Below are 23051 nucleotides of genomic sequence, written 5' to 3' on the forward strand. Positions count from 1 at the left end.
AGACTGTGAGTTCCTGGAAGACAGCCACCTTATTCCTCCTTATATTTTGAGTAGCTGGTACTATGCCCACAACTTACCCAAGGTTTTACTATAAATTTCTTGTTCCATTAAAAAACCTTAGGCATAATAAATGATTGTGCAGGGGCTGAGTTTCACTGTTAGAACCACTAATGAAGGCAGACCCGGAGTCAGAGAATCCAAAGTATTAATGTGTTGAGTGGCATCATGAAAGTTCCAATCACATGAGATACCTGAGAACCTTGAGCTTGCTTTTCACAGATTTATTTTCAGGGCAATGACCCTGCACTTTGTGGCCCAGACCTACTTCTACTTGGTCCCAGTAAGTTTTCACCTTTAGAAGAGCTGAGAAATAGCTCAAGCTGAATAAAGTACCTAATAAAAAATTCTTGCCATAATTTAGTCAAGGTCTTCTTTGACTTTGACAGTTTGTTGACATTTGCAGTCTCTAAGAGTATGATCCTGCCTGATTAGACTGGGAATATAGTCAGCCCCATTTTTAAAAGACCAACTCTTACACAAAATTACTGGCCTATTAACTTTTCAGTATTACTCTTTGATACAACGCACATATGAGCTTCTCAGGTAAATATTTCACACGAGGACTCTTATGGAGTGGCCACAAATTCTTTAATCTTCCTCCTTTCAAGAAGTGAAGCCCATATGCTAGAATCTGTGTGGGCTCATGGCCCCTCTAACCAATGTGGTGTAGAAGAGAAAATACCATCTGATTTCTAAGGTGAGGTCATTAAAAAGCCATGTAGCTTCTGCCTTGTTCACCCTTGGAGCTCCCTGAGCCAGATAGAAGAATTCTGACTACCCTGAGACCACCATGCTGGAGGGTGCACAGGCAGATGCTCCACTGACAATCCCCACTGAGCCGGTCCTGCAGCCATCTCAGCCCAGGAGAGACATGTGAGTGAAGAAGCTGTCTTGGAAGTAAAACTCTAGCTGCAGTCATCCAAGTCACCCCAGCTATTTGAATCATCCCAGCTGAGGTCCCAGAGCCACCTCACCTTTCCAAGTTATTCACCACACCTCATTTCAGGCCCGGACTTGTTATAACAAGTACTTGGTGTCCATAAGAAAAAAAAAAAAATGTCCAAGTCCAGCTCCACTGAGATAGTGGAGGAGATGAATTCAAGACCCATAGGATTTGAACTGAACTTCCGGGGTCTCAGGGGCACAAAGATAGACAAACCCAGCAGAGATGTTGGCCTTGGGAGTCCATCTTTCCGAGCATTTTTATGCACCAATACTACCTCCAGCTTCATTTTATTCTTTATTTTCTTTCTTCATTATGTTATATAAATGAATTTTCCTAAGCCATCTTCAATCTTTTTGGAAATCAAAGTAAAGTATAAATACACAAAGTTATGTTAAAAAGATGTTGAAGAAAACAGCAGTCTGATCAATTTTTGTTGAATTCATTCATTCAAGGTAAAAGTAGTGATAAAGTCCTGCCTTTCTCTCTATTCTGAGGATAGGTGCTGTCTTATCTTTTCTACTGACAAGATGCTACAGATTGAATATTTTTGTCCCCCCAAGATTTCTATGTTGAAATCCTAACCCCCAAACTGATAGTATTAGGAGTATCTAGTGGTGGGGCCTTTGGTAGGTGATTAGGTCACGGGGGCTCTGCCAATTTATTTATGTGCACAAGTTAAAAGGGCACAATGGTATTAGTGCCCTTATAAAAGGGACCCCAGAGAACTCCCTCACCCCTTCTCCGATGTAAGGACACATCAACACATCAAGGAGATGGCTGTTTATATGAACCAGGAAGCAGGCCCTCAACAGATACCAAATTTTCTGACACCTTGATCTTGGGCTTCCCAGCCTCCAGAACCATGAGAAATAAATGTCTGTTGTTTATAATCCACCTATTCTATGGCATTTTGTTATAGAAGCCCAAGCATAAGGGATGATATCCCAGAATAAGAGATAATAACAACAAACAACTTGTTTCGTTTCTTAGATTGATGAAAACAATCTGGAAGCTGGTAGGGGGTGTTCAACTTATCTGTGATACATTCACATTATGGAATATTAAGGAACTCAATAGAGTAACATGTAATTGATCTGAAGGGATGTTTTGAAGGTGCGGAAATACAAAAAGTAAACTATAACCTTGTGCATATGGTAAGACCCGATTTGGAAAATAATAATAATAATAATACCACCAGCCAAAGCGCACACATATGCACACGAACATGTAGAAATATGTGAAAGGATTCTCACCAGATTGTTAGCACTTGTCACTTGGGGACCCAGAGATGGGAAGTGCAGGGGGTAAATGAGGTGAAAAGATTTTAATAGCTCATTTTGCCTTTATTTTCCTTTATACTATTTCACTTATTGCACTAAGTTCACATTACTCTTGCAATTTTTGAAGAGAAATTAAAGGGGGAAGGTTGTTGTTTATTTTTTAATGCCTTAGAACATGCTTTTTTTTTCCTCTTTCCCCCATCCTCCCATGGTAATGTCTATTGATCTACTCTTAGCATCCTAGGTGCTACAGCACATGATTTAGAATTTGAAATTCTTTTCACTTTTAAATAACTTTATTGAGGTATATAATATATGTATAATAAAATCTGCCCATTGTAAGTGATTTTCAGGAAATTTATAGAACTGTGCAGTGAAACCCACAATCCAATTTTAGGATATTTCCGTCACCTGGCAAAATTCCCTTGTGCCCATTTGCAGTAAATTACTCCCACATATGCCCAGATCTTCTGTTTCTATAAATTGGTCTTTTCTAGATATTTCATTACAATGGAATTTTACATTATGTAGTCTTTTAATTCTGGCTTTTTTCGGGAACCATAATGTTTTTAAGGTCCTCCATGTTGCAGCATGTATCAGTAATCTGTTCTTTTCTTTTCTTCCCCGCCCCCCCCCCCCCGAGACGGAGTCTCACTCTGTTGCTCTGTCACCCAGGCTGGAGTGCAGTGGTGCGATCTTGGCTCAAGCAACCTCTGCCTCTCGGGTTCAAGCAACTCTCCTGCCTCAGCCTCCCAAGTAGCTGGGATTCAGGCGCCCACCACCACGCCTGGCTAATTTTCTTATTTTTCGTAGAGATGGGGTTTTGCCATGTTGGCCAGGCTGGTCTCAAACTCCTGACCCCAGGTGATCTGCCCGCCTCAGCCTCCCAAAGTGCCGGGGTTACAAGCATGAGCCCCCGCGCCTGGCAATCTGTGCCTTTTTATTGCTAGTTTTTATTTTTTTTTTTACTTTTTTTTTTTTTTTTTGAGACAGAGTCTCGCTCTGTCACCCAGGCTGGAGTGCAGTGGCCGGATCTCAGCTCACTGCAAGCTCCGCCTCCCGGGTTCACGCCATTCTCCTGCCTCAGCCTCCCGAGTAGCTGGGACTACAGGCGCTCGCCACCTCACCCGGCTAGTTTTTTGTATTTTTTAGTAGAGACGGGGTTTCACCCTGTTAGCCAGGATGGTCCGGATCTCCTGACCTCATGATCCGCCCACCCTCAGCCTCCCAAAGTGCTGGGATTACAGGCTTGAGCCACCGTGCCTGGCTTATTGCTAGTTTTTAATTTTATAGACATATCACCTTGTTTAATCTTTTCACCACTTGATGACATTTCGGTTGTTTCCACTTTTTTGGCTATTATTAATACTGCTGCTGTGAACATTTGTGTACATACACCTATTATGTACCCACCAAACTGGAATTTGAAACTTCAACAAAGAAGGTGTGAGGTCATTGATAGAGGAGAAGGGACATTTTATTAGTGATCAAGGCACAATTCATTATACACATGTTGAGCCATTGAGAGCTCCTCGAACACACCATATTTTCGTACATAGCTAGTAAGTGAAACATTAGGTGGCCCCTCAGTACTTATTTTAATTATCTACCTCTTTTGGATAAATGCATGCAAAAATCCTAACATTTATAGTTTGTTAAAACCTGTAAACAAATACCCAATTAGCAGCAATCTCATTGAGACTATCAGAAGCTGAAAGAAACCACACTCAACTTCATAACTCAAGTAGAATTCCCCTTGCAAAAAAAAAAAAAAAAAAAAAAAATCCATGGTAGTACTGGACTCAATACACAATTTTGCTACCATGTAACCAATAAAAAAAAGTTTGCATAAGGTCAACGACCTCTAAACACAAATTCACATTTTTGGCAAATAATCTCCAAGGTTTAATTGGTTTACATCAAACAACTCCAAACAGCATGTCAGTCATTTTTATTAGTACGGGGCACATTTCACAAGTAATTTTGTCTAGAGGGTTCACTGAGAAGCTTTCAAACTCAGACATTCCTCAGATGGATTTCTGAGATTTTTCTCGGGGTAATTCTGCTTTGAAAATCTTCCGGGCTAAAATTGCCAAAGCCACAGTCTACAGAGTAGACCTTTGGAACTTTGCTGATTGATCTGCCCTTATCCTGGAGCAGACCCAGAATTGTATTCTGAGAAAAATCTATTAACTGTCTATAGTGCCCCCAGGCCTTCTCCATGCAGAGGTAGGCCAATGTCTATTCAAGACAAAGTCTAGTTTAGGCACCTTAGTTTTCATAAGAGGACACTAACTTTTTCTCTTTGCTCAATTGAGCTCTAAAATACATACTTTTTGAAGTATATTAGCTTTACAATACATGTGCTTCAATCATAACACCAAATAATTGCTCTAAGGCATTTTTTCAGATAATAAAATACCTGACAGTCACTACCCAACTTTTATCAAAAGTCAAGATGTAAGAAATAATATTCATAGAGGACTGATTAAAGGAAATAAAGTCTACCCAGCCCAACAAACAGTTTAGATTTTTATCCCTGGATCAATCCAGGCATGCAATGTGGCTGAAGTATAAGTTATGGTAAGGGAGAGGCTGGAGAAGGTTGTAGAGAGGCAGACAGGCTTGGGATTATATTTAAAAGGCCTTATAGCCCATTTATTCAGTCACCATAAAACACTATGTCATCAAAGGATTTGAGATAGGTAGGACACTGTTACATAAGACCAGGTAAAAGGTGATTAACATCTGAGCAGAAACAGTTATAATTTGAATTTAAATTCAACAGGATTGAAAATTGGTTGAATGTAGGAGAGAAAGGAAAACAGTCAAGATGACTCCCATAGCATGGGCCATGAGAGGAGAATACGGGAGAAACAGGTTGGGGCAATAAGTTAGTAAGCTCAGTGTCAGAAATGCTGAGTTTGATAGCCCATGGAGCATCCCCAGAAATGACTTACTGAGTTATTATGAATCTGAAGCTTGGAGGATATGGGCTGGTGATACAGGTTTGAGAATCATCAGCTAATAAAAGACAATTAAAACGATAACAGCTACCTATGTACTACGTCTCCTAGGCCAAGTCAACTCTCTATGCCTCCATTTTCTGATTTGTAAAGTGAAGATTATCATACCTAATTGAGGGTTACTTAAGAAAATTACTATACTTTTGCTTAGTATGCTCTTGATATATGTCAGTTGTTTAAAAGACTAAATTAATTGTCAAGATTGCCTTGGAAGACCACATAGAACAACGGCTATTACACTTTTGGAGAGATATTAATGCTTTCAAGAATAGCTATAAACTATGGACTTTTTTATTAGAAAATTACACATAATCAAACACCCAAATTTTTGCACAGAATTTCAAGAGGTCTGTGGATCACTAAAGAACCTGGGTTTAAATTTTTTTGATGTATAGGGAGAAGAGGGAAAATCTGAGAATCAAATAGGAAAAAAAAAAAATTAAGAAATGAGCAGAGTAGGAGAAGACCAAGAAGAGATTATCAGAAAGCCACAAACATCAAACAGTTTCAAGAAAATGTTGTGACCAATTTTCCCAAATCTGGCAAGTAGGGTCAATAAGATGAGTTAAAATGATCATTGGCAACGTTCACAAATTGTTTCAGTCTAGTGATGGGAGAGAAAATTAGAGATGAGTCAGTTAAGGAGTGAAAAGGGAGTGGAAAAGTAGTGGCAACTCATGGACAAAAAGGAAGAAAAAAGATGGAATGAAAGACAAAGGAGAATTTGTAGTTAAAAAAAAGGCTGATTTTCTGTTTGCTGTGTTTGTTTTGTTTTTTGGTCATGAGAATTTATTTTTTGCTGTTTTGGGGTATTTTGTTTGTTCATTTTTTAAGGATGAGAGAGCTTTGGGGTGTATGGACTCAGGATTGGCGCCAACAGAAGGGCTAAGGTGGAAGATGAGAACAGAGAGGGAATGACTGATGAAGCAACATTCCAGGAATGGAGATGGGAAGGAAACAAATGGAATCAAGGGCTCCAGGAGAGGGCTTGGCTTTGTGCTAGAAGGACACATCATCCTCCAAATATGTGGAAAGGAGTTAAGAAAGTGTCTATATATTAGTAAGCACTGGGCAGGGCTGACAATTGATGGATGACCACAACTTTCTCAAGTAAGAAACAAGGTGGTTTTTGGGAGGCTGAGGCAGGGGAATCGCTTGAACCTGGAAGGCAGAGGTTGCAGTTAGCCGAGATCGCACCACTGCACTCCAGCCTGGTGACAGAGCAAGACTCCATCCCCTCCTCCAAAAAACAAAAAAAACAAAAACAAAAAAAAAAAGAGAGAGAGAGAAAAAAAAAAGAAAGAAAAAATAAACCAAAAAAGAAACAAGGTGGTTTACTGAGAACATTGGCAGTTAAATGTTGAGGAAAATGATGAAGATTTGGAATAGAAGCCAAAGAGGATGATAAAGAAAGCTGAGCAAAACAAGTAAACTTGTATTACTCTGGATTAAGCTCTTGGAACTCATTTCTCACAAGTTTTTAAAATCTTGATAACCCCTGATGACAGAACACACCGAAGAAGTATTTTGGCAATTAGTCTTCCTGTTTCACTAGCAACTGTGTTTAGACAAAATCATTATAATTACATCTTAAGCATCTTGTAATATATTAGACTTACAAAACTGCAAACACTATACTAGATATTATGTATGTATATATTATATTTATGTGATATAGATCATATACATTATGGGATACTAACTGCCAAAATTTTACTTGATGTTTTGAAGTGCTTAGTGTTCAATGCTTATTTTAGCCAGCTGCTATGTTTTCAGAGAGTGATTTGTTTTAGTCTTCTCTTCCTTGCAGAATCATAAGGAACCTCAGCTTATGAGAGCAGTTTCTTCAAGAATCTGCTTATTAGAGTAAATAGAATGAATTTCATTTCGTACAGTTACTACTACAACATTTGATGATACCAAAAGCAAAGTGAAACCCGAAGCATGTTGACATAATAAATTACAACACTTTCCATAAGTAGCATTCTTTATTTTCTGAACCCAAAGGTCTGTGTCCTTTTGTAATGAATCAGCATCTCAGGCAAATGTTCTTGTGAGGAGGCTAATTTTTCCCACTGGATTTAGCACTTAAAACAGAAGCTGTCCCTACCACCAGCGCACTTTCTAAATACGAAGAGCCCTGTTATAAGAGTTTCATCTGAGTTGTTTTTCTTTTTTCTTTTAGATTATGTGGGAAATGTGTTGTACGTTTGCACTTAGTATTTGTGCGAATATTTTAAACCTTTTTCTCCATGTTGAAGCTGGTGTCGGTTATAGTTATATGAATAAGGAAGGGAAAGAGGTGAAAGGACAATATAGTTTGAAGTATTTAAAGCCCTAAAACTTAAAAAAAAAAAAACAGGAATTAAATCTAAAGGCATTCAAGTTTTTTATGACTTATGAAAATTTAAAGAGCAGTACCGGCCGGGGCGCGGTGGCTCACGCCTGTAATCCCAACACTTTGGGAGACCGAGGCGGCGGATCACCAGGTCAGGAGATGGAGACCATCCTGGCTAACACGGTGAAACCCCGTCTCTACTAAACATCCAAAAATAACCAGGCATGGCGGGCGCCTGTAGTCCCAGCTACTCAGGAGGTTGAGGGAGGCTGAGGCAGGAGAATGGCGTGAACCCGGGAGGCGGAGCTTGCAGTGAGCTGAGATCGCACCACTGCACTCCGGCCTGGTCGACAGAGAGAGATTGTCTCCAAAAAAAAAAAAAAAAAAAAAAAAAAAAAAAAAAGCAGTACCAAAAATATGTAAGGTTTTCTTAGAAAATACAACGTGCTAATCTGAAAAGGAAAATAATGTATTTGCCACATTTAACAAACACTTATGAACCAAGATAAAACAAATAGCCCATAAATTTGGTGTTGTCCCTTTAATGTACATGTCTATAGTGCCACCATGTGGTACTACCAGTGTTATAAATATTTCTAAATACAGTAATTCAGATATTCTGAAAGTTAAACACTAGATGGCAGTATATTTCCCTTTAAAATTGTTTATCCACGTTCAAAGGCAGTATCTATTTTTTATGGTATAACTTTGTTCAAAAGTAAAAAAAAAAAAAACTACAGTTTTTAAAATAATATGCTTTGTAACATAAACTGATTGCATTAAAAAGTATGCTTTTAATCATCATTTATTTCTCAAACAGAAGCAAAATATTAAAATAACTACTTGCTTCCTTTATTAGCATGCCCAACCTAGGCAAAAGAATCTCACCAATTTTTTCTTCTTCTACTAAAGTCCTGTGATTAGCACAGTAGGATTCAACTGTATTGGTTCTACATAATTACTAATTAACAAAATTTTACTAAGTAAAGACTTAGAGGCAGAAAAAACAATGAGAAATTTATGCAAATAGTCAGCTTAGGTTCATTTATGTACTGTCTTCAATGGCTAAAGAAGAAATATGGGCAGGGGAGGGCTATGACTTTCATTCTGTCTCCCTTTCATCCTGCTTCTGAGGCTAAGGGTTCTTTCTAATTTACCCTGGCAATCAGAAAGAAATACTCTATGCCATCCTGAAATACAAATCCAAGATGCATTCTTCAGGAGGTTTTCCTAGTTGCAAACAGCAAGTGCTATATCATATATCAGCATCCAACACAGTCATGGCTTTTTGTATAGAAATATGTCTTTTTCTTAATATAAACAAATTCCAGATCTTCCAAAACTGTCAAAGGATCACGAGACACACAAAAAACGTTAGCAGTAGCATGAAGCCCCACCTCTAGTTAGCAATTAATTTCTCCTTTGGGCTCTTGCTTCTGACATCTGCCTCTACTAGGTAGGTTTGAGACAAGAAGTAAAGGAATGTCCGTTTACCTTTAATATCCTAGCCTATTTTTGGACACAGACCCTGCCTTTAACACCAGCAAGCAAAACTACAACAGAGCTAACATATTTAAATAAGACTTCGCTAAATAAAAAGGAATAACTATAGATAGCTTGATAGAAACAGAATTACATTAACTCTATCAGAACTAGTTTCCTGATAGTTTTTATGATTAATATGTAAAAATATTTAACTATCCCCTTGATTTTTGAGTACTCACTGGGAGAAAGTTAAACCATGTCCTTTCCCTGGAATGATTCTAATTCCTCACAAGAAAAAACTTTATCTCGGAAACCTTGAGTCCTGATAGAATTTGATTCCCTTGAAGATAGCATTGAGGGGTGGAAGGTGGCAAGGAAATAGCCTTTTTGTGCTTTGGAACTAAAAATATGTAGAAGTGACTCTCACCAATAACCCTCTCCTCACACACGCAGAAAATCGGAACTTTGGGAAGGTGCATGAGGCAAGTGGGCTAAATTGTTTGAAAAGGGGCCTGTCATAATGAGTGGAGGGGTAAGTGGCTGAGCCCAAGTACTAGAGTCCTCCAAGAGGAAGAGGGAAGACCAGGCTGCATGTTCCCACCAGCTCCCAAACAGATGGTGACCAAAACTTCACCCCCAAATTGAACAACACTTCTGAACAACCAAAGGGTCAAAGAAGAAATTTTAAAAAATAACTTGAGACAAACAAAAATGGCAACACAACATACCAAAACTTACCAGATGCAGCAAAAGCAGTTCTAGGAGAGAAGTTTATAGCAACAAATGCCAATATTAAGAAAAAGTTAAGTTCTCAGATAACTTTATACCTCAAGGAACTAGAAAAAAGAAAAAAAAAAGAAAGAACAAACCAAACCCAAAGGTAGTAGAAGAAAGGAAATAATAAAGTTTAGAGCAGAAATAAATGAAATAGAGACTAGAAGAACAATAGAAAAGATCAACAAACTAAAAGTTTGTTTTTTGAAAAGATAAACAAAATTGACAAACCTTTAGCTAGACTAACCAAGAGAAAAAAAAGAATACTCAAATAAAACTACAAGTGAAAAAATAATTAATTAATACCACAGAAAGGTGATAGGTAATAAGAGGCTACTATGAACAATTGCACACCAAACTGGATAACCTAGAAGAAATGGATAAATTCTTTTTAACATAAAACTTACCAAGACAGAATTAGGAAGAAATAGAAACTCTGAACAGACCAATACCAAGTAAGAAAGTTGAAATACTGATAAAAAAAAATGTCCCACCAAAGAAAAGTCCATTACCTGATGGCTTCACTGGTAAATTCTACCAAGCATTTAAAGAAGAATTAATGCCAATTCTTCTCAAACTCTTCTAAAAATTGAAGAGAAGGAAACACTTCCAAAATCACTTCATGAGACCAACATTACCCTGTACCGAAGCCAAAGACATTATTTTAAAAAATCACAGGCCAATATCCCTGATTAATGTAGATGCAAAAATCCTCAACAAAAACAATACTAGCAAACTGAATTCAACAACACATTAAAGTGATCACATACCACATTCAAGTGGGATTTATCCCTGGCATGCAAAGATGGTTCAACATATGTAAATCAATCAATGTAATCCACCACATTAACAGAATGAAGGATAAAAATCATATAATCATATAATCATCTCAATAAATGCAGAAAAAGTATCTGACAAAACACTACATCCTTTCATCATAAAAACTATCAACAAATTAGGCAGAGAAAGAAAGTACATCAACACAATAAGACCATAAATGTCAAACCTGTAAATAACATTATACTCAATGATGAAAGTTGAAAGCTTTTCTGCAAAGATTAAGAATAGAGTAAGGGTGTCCACTATCACTACTTATATTTAATATAGTACTGGAAATCAGAGCTAGAGAAATGGGTCGAAAAAAAAATAAATAAAAAGCATCCAAATTACAAACATAGATGTAAAATTGTGTGTTTGCAAATGATATACTCTTATATAGAAAAAGCCCTACAGCTCCACCAAAAAAAGTATTAAACTAATAAACAAATTCAGTAAAGTTTCAGAATACAAAGTCAATATACAAAAGTCAGTTGCATTTTTATACCTAACAATGAACTAACAAAAAAGAAGTTTAAAAAAATCCCCATTTACAAAATCAACAAAAAGAATAAAATACTTGGAAAGAAATGTATTCAAAGAGGTGAAAGATCTTTGAACTGAAAACTATAAATCACAGATGAAAGAAATTCAAGAAGAAACAAAAAAAAGAAAGATATCCCATGTGAATATCAATATTGTTAAAATGTCCACAGTACCAAAAGCAATCTACAGATTCAGTGCAATCCCTATCAAAATGTCAATGGAATTTTTACATAAATAGAAAAATCAATTCTAAAATTCATATGAAATCACAAAAAACCCTGAATAGCCACACAATCTTGAGCAAGAACAAAGCTGGAGGCGTCATATTTCCCGGTTTCAAAATATATCGTAAAGCTTCAGTAATCAAAACAGTATGGTACTAACATAAAAGCAGACATATAAACCAAGGAAACAAAATAAAGAGTACAGAAATAAATCCATGCATTTATGGTCAACTACAAAGGTGCCAAACACATGTTTGTGAAAGGATAGTCTCTTTAATAAATGATGTCAGGAAAACTGGATATCTACATGCGGAAAAATAAAATTGTACCCTTATCTCACACTATAAACAAAAATCAACTCAAAATGGATTAAAGACTTGAAGCTATAAAACTACTAGAAGAAAATAGGTGAAAGCTTCTTGACATTGCTCTGGGCAATGATTTTTTTTTTTTACTATATGACCTCAAAAGCATGGTCAACAAAGGCCGGGCATGGTGGCTTGTGCCTGTAATTCCAGCACTTTGGGAGGCCAAGGTGGGTGGATCACCTGAAGTCAGGAGTTTGAGACCAGCCTGGCCAATGTGGTGAAACCCCGTCTCTACTAAAAATACAAAAATTAGCCAGGTGTGGTGGCAGGTGCCTATAATTCCAGCTACTCAGGAGGCTCAGGCAGGAGAATTGTTTGAACCTGAGAGGCAGGGGTTGCAGTGAGCCGAGACCATGCCATTGCACTCCAGCCTGGGCAACAAGGAGCAAAAACTCCATCTCAAAAAATAAAAATAAATAAATAAAAGCATGGGCAACAAAAGCATAAATAGACAAGTGGGGTTGGATTAAATTAAAAAGCTCTGCACAGCAAAAGAAACAACAAAGTGAAGAGACCATGTATGGAATGGGAGAAAATAAATGAAAATCATACATCTGATAAGGGCTTAACATCCAAAATATGTAAGAAACTCAAACAACTCAACAGTAAAAACAAGAAACCCCAATATGAAAATAGGCAAAGGACCTGAATAAACAGTTCTCAAAGAAGTATAAATAGCCAACAGGTATATGAAAAAATGCTCAGCATTACTAATCATCAAAGGAATATAAACCAAATCCATAATGAGATAACACCTCACAACTGCTAAAATGACTATTATAGGCTGCGTGTAGTGGCTCACACCTGTAATCCCAGCACTTGGGAGGCCGAGGCGGGTGGATCACAAGTTCAGGAGATCAACACTGTCTTGGCCAACACGGTGAAACCCCATCTTTACTAAAAATACCAAAATTAGTTGGGCATGGTGGTGGGCACCTGTAATCCCAGCTACTTGGGAGGCTGAGGCAGAATTGCTTGAACCCAGGAGGCAGAGGTTGCAGTGAGCTGAGGTCAAGCCATTGCACTCCAGCCTGGGTGACAGAGCAAGACTCTGTCTCAAAAAACAAAACAAAACAAAAAAAACAAGAAACAAAAAACAAAACACACACACACACAAAAGCTATTATCGAAAAGTCTAAAGATAACAAATTTTGGTGGATTTAGAAAAATGGGACTTTCGCACACCATTTATAGGAATATAAAATGGTACAACTATTATGAAAAACAGTATAGAGTTTCCTCAAAAAACTAAAAATAGGACTACCATATGATCCAGTAATCCTACTTCTGGGTATATATCCAATGGAAATGAAATAAGTATCTCAAGGAGATATCTGCACACATGTGTTCATTGCAACATTATTCACAATAGCTAAGATATAGAATCAACCTAAGTGCCCATAAATGGATAAAGAAAATGTGGTATTATACACAATGGAATACTATTCAGCCATTAAAAATGAGGGAAATTCTGCCTTTTGCAACAACAAGGATGAACCTGGCAAGCCTTATGCTAAGTGAAATAAGCTGGACACATAAAGACAAATGCTACATGATTATAAATACTCATATGTGGAATATAAGCAAGTTGATTTCATGAAAGTAGAGAATAGAGAGGTGGTTGCTGGGGGCTGGGGGCTGGGCAAAAGGGGAAGATGTTGGCCAAAGGGTACAAGGTTTCAGATATGTAGGATGAATAAATTCTGAAAATATAATGTACAGCATGGTGACTATACTTAATGTACTGTATACTTGAAATTTGCCAAGGGAGGAGATCTTAAGTGTTCTCACCACACACACAGGCACACACCCATGCACACACACACACACACACACACACACAATGGTCACTATGTGAGGTGATAAATATGTTAATTATCTTGATTGTGGTAACCATTTCACAATATATAAGTGTATCAAAACATCATATTGTATACCCTAAGTCTATATGATTTTTATTTGTCAATTATAACTCAATAAAGCTGGAAAGAAAAGACCCAAACGTAGGCCCCCTAGATATGGCAGAATATCATATATAGAATGCACTATGGGAGCCTGGGCCCTGGTCGTGGGCCTGGGAGCCTCAGCAGAAATCACTGTGACTGGGTTTAGCACTAGAGAGGAAATCACAGAAAATACCTCCTCTCTTTGCCTGGACTGCAGGACCATCCTGGGCAATAAAAACTGATAGCAACAATACAGACTGCATGGGAGCTTCTCCCCATTTTTCTGGGTGAGTGAGGCCTAGGTTTCTCATGCAATCCAAAGGGGACAGGGTGTCCCCTGACAATTTATTATATTAAAATTGAATTTCTGCTGGGGGTGGTGGCTCATGCCTGTAATCCCAGCACTCTGGGAGGCTGAGGCATGTGGATTGCTTGAGCTCAAGAGTTTGAGACCAGCCTGGGAAGCATGGTGAAACCTCGTCTCTACAAGAAATACAGGAAAATTAGTGAGGAGCGGTGACACACAACTGTGGTCCCAGCTACTCAGGAAGCTGAGGTGGGAGGATCGCTTGAGTCCAGGAGGTCGAGGCTGCAATAACCAGTCATTGTGCCACTGCACTCCAGCCTGGGTGACAGATCAAGACCCTGTCTTTAAAACATATATATATATATGTAGAACTTCTTGTCCATACTAAGGAATGGAGGGATGAACCAGACAAATAGTAGGGAAATGTGACATTTAAAAATACTGAGTATAAACTGAGCAATGTCATTCTTTACATAGATAATATAGCTCACACATCATGATGTGCACTCCTTGAAGCCTGGCTGCTGAATCAAGGCTCTAGCATCCAAGTGAGTGACAGGCACTGTCGTAGGACTCACCAGATATGATTTGGATATTTGTCCTCCCCAAATCTCATATTGAAATGTAATCACCAAGGCTGGAGGTGGGGCCTACTGGGAGGTGCTCAGGTCATGGGGGCAGATCCATCATGTCTTAGTGTCGTCCTTGTGATAATGAGGACGAGATCATAGTTATTTAAAAGTGTAGGGCACCTCCCTGCACCTTGCTCCCACTCTCGCCATGTGATGTGCTTGCAAAGCTCCCTGAGGCCCCCAAGAAGCCAAGCCAAGATGCTGGTGCCATGCTTGTACAGCCTGCAGAACCATGAGCCAATTAATCCTCTTTTCTTTATAAATTACCCAGTCTGGGTATTTATAGCAACACAAAAATGACCTAACACACCACCTCTCGTAAGTACAAGCACAGTGTCTCTGAATTTTTTAGATAAAGAGATTAAGACTCAGAAGAACAGGTGAATTTCTTCTTCCAACCAATGTTAGTCCAGTTCTAAGAGGGGAATTTCTTCTTCCAACCAATGCTGGTCTAGTTCCTGGCTGAGAATCTCCATTTCTCAGAGTGGCTGACCTCAGGGATTAGCACTCCCTTGATCAGAGATGATATCTACAAATAGGAGTGTGGCCTCCCAGCCTCCATAAAATCTCGCAATAAAACAGACTAACCACCTTTACTCACACAGAAGACAGAAAAAAACAGTATACAAATGTGTATTTTGTTATATCCCCAAATCCCATCATTACAATTTGACATAGCATAATAATTATTAAATATTTTCCTTTTCAGAGGAACACTTCTTGTTCTAATCTTTAGTTCACCCTGCAGTAATGTTGGAGAACAGCTGTGGAAAGAGGAAATAATCCTTCTGTTCCCCACCCTACCACCTCTATCACTATTAAACACATTTTTGTTTTCAGGCTCACAAATTTCTGAACGTGTATTCCCCATACAGTTTTACAAAGTGACTCTTTTTTTCAGATCTTGAAATTAATACTTCTTGAATTTAGTATGCAAACATGCAAGTATTCTGGAAATGCAACAGATCCCAGATGACTAGCTAAACCTTAGAGACTGTATGACAAAGCACTTTGAGCTCCCAAGACATGTCAAGGCCTTCCCCGAGAGTGGCCTTCCCATGCTTGTAGTGTTGGGTTAACATTTCCTTTGGGTAATTTGAATACTTCAGCTTCCTCAGGCTGCAGGTCCTAAATACATGGAGAATGGTTTACTACCTCTTTGAGTTCTGGCTTATTAATTATAGCAATTATTTTGTTCACCTCTACAGGATGTCAAAATGTCATTTATCTGCTTAATCAGCACATCAGGAAATAAAAAGCCATTGCCTATGTAAGAAATACTGACCTGATGAAATATCTTGGAGGCATTCCTCAGTACTAATTAAAATAATAGACATTGTCACATGGTGCAATTATTTTCCAGAAAACAGCTGACGTGTACACACTAAGCTTGGCAAAATTCCTGGCCAATTTCGCAAGAATGTTTATTCCAAACTGAGATCATCTTTTTTAAAAAAGAAAAAAGACACAGACAAAGGGGGTAAGGAGTGAGGCGGAGATGAAAGTGCAGAGGAAGCAAAGGAAGGGTAGGAGAGAGAAAGGAAGGAAGGGTCAAAGGGAGGGAGGAAGAAAAAAAATAAGGAAGGGTTCTTAATAAATCAAGAGAAGACATTAGATTTTAAAGCTGTCTTTTCTCTATCTGACCAGATACCTACCTAATCCTGCAATGAAATTTTATTAATTACAGAGGAGGTAAAATATTTCATTTTTACCAGAGATTCATTAATTTAAAATGTTCTAACCTCAAATTCACATTACAGAATCATAGTATTAGGGCTTTTTCAGATTTTAATAATTTCCCTAATTAACATAAATGATTTTAAAGGAAATTAATCAAGAAAGACTTTATTTCAGAAAGGTTTATGGAAGAGGAAAATATAGAGTGAACATTTAGGGATAAAGATAAACATTATAGAAATGCAGAGTCATGACTGATGCATTCCAATCTTGTGTATGTCTGGAATACATCTGCAAATCATCTGCTCAGCCTTCAGAATAGTCTGTACACACACAGATACAGCCACACATACACCCAGAGAAACCCAGGCATTGTCAAGCCTAGAGGAAGCCAATGTTGACATGTCAGTCCCTTATCTGGTAAGAAGGAAGCATGAACTGCTCTATCACACTTAATTTGCCTCTGATTTCTGGATCCTACTAAAAAGCAAGGAGGACGAAATTTTTTTTCTTTTCTATTGATTCAGAATCTGGAATTTTGACTACAAAAAGAAATTTTTTTTTGAAAGCTTGCCATTAGTCTAAGGCAAGGGGTTACTTAGGGATTGAAATGTATTAGCTGCTAATGTTTGGCTTAGTGAGAATATCAGGATTTGGGAAATAGAGTTTGTAGTTTGCTTAAAATTTACTGTAGACCTCCAAATATTAAGATTTTAACATTTGTATTATTAATGATAATATTATTCTTTTTAAATCTGCATTGTTTTTCTAAATGTTGGGTTCTAGAGAAATATATTTGAATAGCACTTGCAACTTCCATGAGTTTCTTACCAATAGTAAAGTTATATGGTAAGAATCCCAGATAATGCCTTCACAATTCAATTTGGAAGATGATGTATAATTTAAATATATTATGTTAAGTTTGCTTTAAGTGCTCATTCAGCAAACTATGTGCAAAAAAATGCAGATAGAATGATGGATAGTTAGATTAAATTATCGACTTCCTGAACTTTCCACTTTATAGATTCTCATTCTGAAAGGATTTCAATTAAGGGGAAGAAGTAGTGTAGTCTTAATATAAAAGTATGAAGTAGGTTATGAATAAGCTTTTATTTTGTGAGTTTCTAATCAATAAGCTCATAATTGTTCATGGTAACTCTTTTAGGCTAAACAAGATTATCAACATCATGACATTTTCTCCTTGCTTGGTCTTCATTTTATATAGAGATTCTTCCCTCAGGAATAAAAAAAGTCAGAAAAAAATTTCCTTAGGTTAGGTACAGTAAATGAGTGAATTATAACTGTACCTTCATTAACATTTTAGTTGTATTACAGTCAACAAGGAAAAAATGGTCAAAGGATATTTATTATGTTTACAATGTTAACTCTTTCACATAACCAGCCTCTTTTTTTCCCCGAGTAAATGCATTTTATCACATTTTCTTGCAAATTCGTATCTTCTCTTCTTCCCTTCACAAAAAAATTTAACCCACTCACATTCTTTAAGAAAGCATTGATGAGACTAGAAATGATCAGGATTACAGATGTCAAATTAATGTAACATATTCCTTCAATCCAACATGCATTGAGCTTCTACTACACGCCAGGTGCTTTGTTAGATGCTGGAGATGCAAGTTAAATAAGATGCATAGGGCCTTAACTCAAGGAGGTGGCAATCTATTGGAGAAGACACTACCAACCGGAATACAATGTGAGCTTTTTACTGTGGAAGTATAGCAGTTGGAACACTTTGGTTGCAAATGACAGAAAACACGATTCAAACTGGCTTAGACAACAAAGAAATGAACTGGTTCACATGACAAAATTGGAGAAGGGGGAATGGTACATACAGCATATCTCAATCCAGAGATTCAAGTGATGTCACTGGAATTGGTTTGTGCACCTCTCTTAGTTCTACCTTCATCTGCATTGGATTTGTTCTCAAGCTCCAGTGAAGACTGGCAACTCCCAGCTCATTTCTTACTATGTATTATTTGAGAAGATTACTCTTTTAGTAACTCACATTGACAGAGGGGTCAGATTTGTAGAAGTTAATAATGCATCTTTATTTCGTCTTTCCTTTCCTCTTGGTTCTGCACTTCTGCTTTCCAGAATCATATTTCTAAGTAAACTTCCTGTACATAAGTCTTTGTCTTAGGATCTGCTTTGGAGAGACCCAACCTATGACTGGGATGTTATTCCAGCACACATTAACCCCTAAATTTGCCCCTGATCTATTATCACAGACTCCTAACAACCATGTTTCTACGATGTAGTCATGGTTCCCTGGTCATACCTGATAAAACTAGGGAAAGAAGCCTAATAGACAAGGTGGGCCGCTCAGAAATTTCCCCAGGGGTTGGGAAATGGATTGAGGAAAAGTTGTTCTCACTGTGGTGGACGAAGCTTAATGACTCACTTTACAACTTTGTTGGAGCACACTCAGAGAGCTGATGATCAGAACTGAGGAACTTCATCCATAAGCAGTTGTCAAACCATTGGGAGTTGGAAATAGACCATGGTGAAAGTACCTACATTAGAAAAATCAGCAGCTGTTACAAATCCGGTCTTTTTCCACACAGACAGCCAATTTGCTAGCACACCACTGCCTTCTTCCCTTTGTAGTATTCTAACACCTGAGAAAGGATGAGTGCCTTTGTTCTGTTTACAGAGCAAAGTACAGACCAAGCAATATGAGTCAGGCAAAATCAAATAATCCCCAAACTAAGAGCTTTGTTAACTCCTGTTGGGGCACACAACTTTGGGCTGAGGTCTCTCCTGAAATGAAGACCTCGCCTGAAATGAATTATTCTTATAAAATAATTTTCTCTGGGCCCACAGCGCAGGTTCCAATTGATCTAGTAACCTATTTTTGGGCTTAGAAACTAAACTGAGCTTGCCAGAGACCATCTTTGGTCTGGTCTGGTTACTACCAGGAGACAAAGGACAAGTGGCAACACAGGTCCATGAATTAACAAAAGACAAGAGAGACATGGGACTGTGCCACCCACAATCTGAAGCCATGACCTCATCATTAATTAGCAAACCTCAGTGTATTGCTTGATGTCACCAGTAACATATACCAGTCCTCCTCCTATGAGGAGGAACATGTCACAGGAATAGGAAGAAGAATGGAATTGTTTCATCTGTTGGGGTTCAGAAACCAAAACATGGCACTGTGATGTGCTGAACTGAAGAAGCAGCCTTAAGGTTTCTTTGACCTTCCCCCTACCTCCTTTCGCTCAATCCTGTCTCTCTCAAAGCACAAGATGAAGTTGTTCTCCGAAGATCCCTTTTCTGCCTGAAGTCTAGACCTGGTAATAAAGGAAACAATGACCTCTGTTTTCTTCCTTGAGTTTTTATTAACTGAACTAATATCACAGGAAGAAAAGCTGAAGTCTGTCAACAAACCTGGACAGACTTTTGTCACAAACCATCGTAGGTTCTTCAAGCCCAATGGATTTTGTACCAGGCCATTATATGCTCTCCAAGCTCATTGAATTCCCCTGAAAATCAGTTACTATGCTCCGAAAATCATCCACACTTTTCCATTTCCCTTCCCCAGTTACCGACTGGGATACTGGGTAATCACTCTGTGGTTTTTCTCCTGTGCACACAAATAAATTTGGATGCCATTTCTCCTATTAATCTGCCTTTTGTCAGTCGATTGTTCAGCAAACCTTCAGAGGGCAAAGGAAGAGTTTTACCTTGGCTCCTACAACTTCAATACTGCTCTCTTCTGGAGACAAAAGGAGAAAAGTCTACTCCTCAATAAAAATGTGCAGCTGCCATGTTATCTGCCACGAGATCTGAGGAACAGAGGAAGCCACTGCTGAAGAGAAGAATAAAGCAAGACATGAGATGGACAGCACTGCTGCTTTAGGTTCCTGGTAGCTTTCAGTTCCTTCGGAGGCCCAGCACGTGAAGCACTTAGTACAGTATGGAGAATGGCATTCTATGAATGTTGATGACTATTAATGCCAGCATACTATTGTCGATGACTATTAATGCCAGCATACTATTTCAAATATTATAATTTTTAATTCATTTAGTCAATCTCCTCCTATTAAATATTTAGACTGCACTTTTAGTTCTCTCTCCAATGTATGTATATATATTAGAGAGAGAGAATTATATAATCATACGTGTGTGTGTGTGTGTGTGTGTGTGTGTGTGTGTGTGTAATTATTCTGGCACTCATTAAGGCAGTAAGGAAGACTTTATTCAAGACTGTTTATAACCAAGGAACAGAGTGAGGGGATCAGTGGATGGAAAATTACTAAGAGGAGACATCAAGGTAGGAGGATTCTTGCTAAACTGACCTAACAGGATTCTTGCTAAAGGTGGGCCAAGGACTTATAAATCAAAGGTAGGGGATGAACTTGGTTATATATCAAGGGTGACCCAATATCAGTGGGACAGGGGGAGGGCACAGATTTTTACTGAACTGAGCTATGCAAGAACAGGACAGGCACCCAGAAAGCCAAGGTCAGAGCTAGTTGAGAAGAGGACTCAAAAGCATAACTAAAGTTTGGTCAAGGAGGGAGTCTTCGTTGAGAGAGAAAAAAAAAATTGTTTGATTAAAACAAATGTCTAGTGATAGAATTCAGTGAACATGTATGAAGCATTTTTATAATTTTTGTTACACAGTATCAATGGATTTTTGAAAGAATTGAGCCTATTTACAATACAAATACATGACAGTATGAGTTTCTCCAATTTTTCACAGCTTCTTTAGACCAATTCGTAATATATGTAAGTATACAGAATTCTTCAGTCATTCAGAAAAGAAAAGGTCTAAGCACAATCATCCAATTTTTTTGTTTTATCAACAAAATTGGATGTTTTCCTCATTAAACTTACAGTGCTTTTGAAGTTATTTTGGAGTTGCAGCCTTTGTAACAGAGGTCAGGCATTTTTGTTCTCTTTGTTGTCTGAAGCACACATTGGAATTTATTTTATATGAACTGGTTTCTACTTTCTAACCAATTGTTCCAGTAAAATCTAGACCACTGCTACATGCAAGAGAATCAATTTCCTGACATTAATAGTCTACATGTTTGTTTGTTTTTTTCTAACCAATTTCCTGACATTAATAGTCTACATGTTTGTTTGTTTTTTTCTAACCGACCCAATCAGGAGCGAGGTAACTCCTCAGTCACAGTTTATTTTTTGCCCAGCCTTTGAACCATTTACTAGGTATTTACCTAGTCATTTTCTTGATTCAGCTTCCTTCCCATGTGCCTTATAAATAATCACTTGAAGTAGCACAGCAGACGCAGGTTTAATAAGAGAGCTCTCACCATCTTTGCCAGATGCAGCGTTTTCCAGTTTTCTCTTAGAAAATGCAAATGATTGGAAACAGTTATAACAACGCAGTTTACCCCACACAGATAACTTGAACATATCACTAGAGGATTCCACAGTGAAGTGCCCACATGGTATGGAGAACGATATTTCCCTGTTCTTTTACTGAAATACCTCTGCATTATTTTCCTAAAGCAGAGAATTACTAACTTAGACAACGGGCAGGCAGTTCATGCCATCTGTGCGTTCACAATAGCTAATGGTAACAGCCAACCTTTATTGAGCCCTGACTATATGCTTGTCTCTGTTTTAAGCATTTTCATGTGCTTAAAATATAATTAAATTTCATTTAAAATTAATTCAATTAATTCTCTCTAAACCTATGAAGTGAGGATCATCAGTATCCCATTGTACAGATAAAGAAACTGAGGAACCAAGAAGTTAAAAACTTTGCTCAAGGTCACATAACAAGTAAGGGGCAGAGCTAAGATTCAAACTCAGACCCTTTGATTCCAGACACCAAGTTCTTAGATGTATATCTCAAGGACAAGAACCAAACAACAGGCTGGGCATGGTGGCTCAGACCTGTAATTCCAACTCTTTGGGAGGCCAAGGTGGGAGGATGCCTTGAGCTCAGAAGTTCAAGACCAGCCTGGGAAATATAGTGAGACCCCCATCTCTATAAAAACCATATTTTTTAAAAAAAAAATTAAGAAACAAACAATAAAGCCAAATTTTCTGCAATGACACATTAGTGATGTTTCCGTTTACTTATCTAAAACCTTAAAAACACATTCATAAATTCATTCCAACTGCTCTAGAAATTTCCATTAGCTTACAATCCAACCTCTAAAACTTAGTATTTACCCTAAACTCTAAAAACTTAAATATTTTAAGCTTCATTGGTTCTTTGGGATTATTTTAAAAGTCAGCAATATACTTTGTCATTCTTAGATGTCAGGCAAGTTCGAATTTATTGTCAGTCCTTGTATTCGTAAATTGAAACTCACTCATTTGCTGATATGCCTTTACACAGCAGCTCTGCCGTCCCTTTTCCATGTAATTGTTAGACTTTCCCTAACATCTTTACACACTTTTTTAAAGATGTGTTGACCGGAATCACAAAGGATATTACTGGCTTATATGTAAAAGTTTCTTGCTGAAGTATAGGGAAGTTTTATTTTGTTTTTACTATACTCCTCATGATGAATGTTCTTGACCTTTTTGGCAATGGAGACAGACATTGACTCTCCTTGGAAATCTATGTCTCTGGGATCATAATAAAATGTCTAGAACTGTGATATCATGGAAAGAACTCT

General features: G+C 37.9%; 1 pseudogene; it reads left to right on the forward strand.

Moving 5' to 3' along the window:
• The first annotated feature begins 295 nt into the window (after positions 1–295).
• The window catches only part of LOC100429493 (uncharacterized), a 39553-nt pseudogene continuing 16797 nt past the window's right edge, over positions 296–23051 (forward strand).

The sequence above is a fragment of the Macaca mulatta genome, chromosome 5 (assembly GCF_049350105.2).
Source record: "Macaca mulatta isolate MMU2019108-1 chromosome 5, T2T-MMU8v2.0, whole genome shotgun sequence".
NCBI lineage: Eukaryota > Metazoa > Chordata > Mammalia > Primates > Cercopithecidae > Macaca > Macaca mulatta.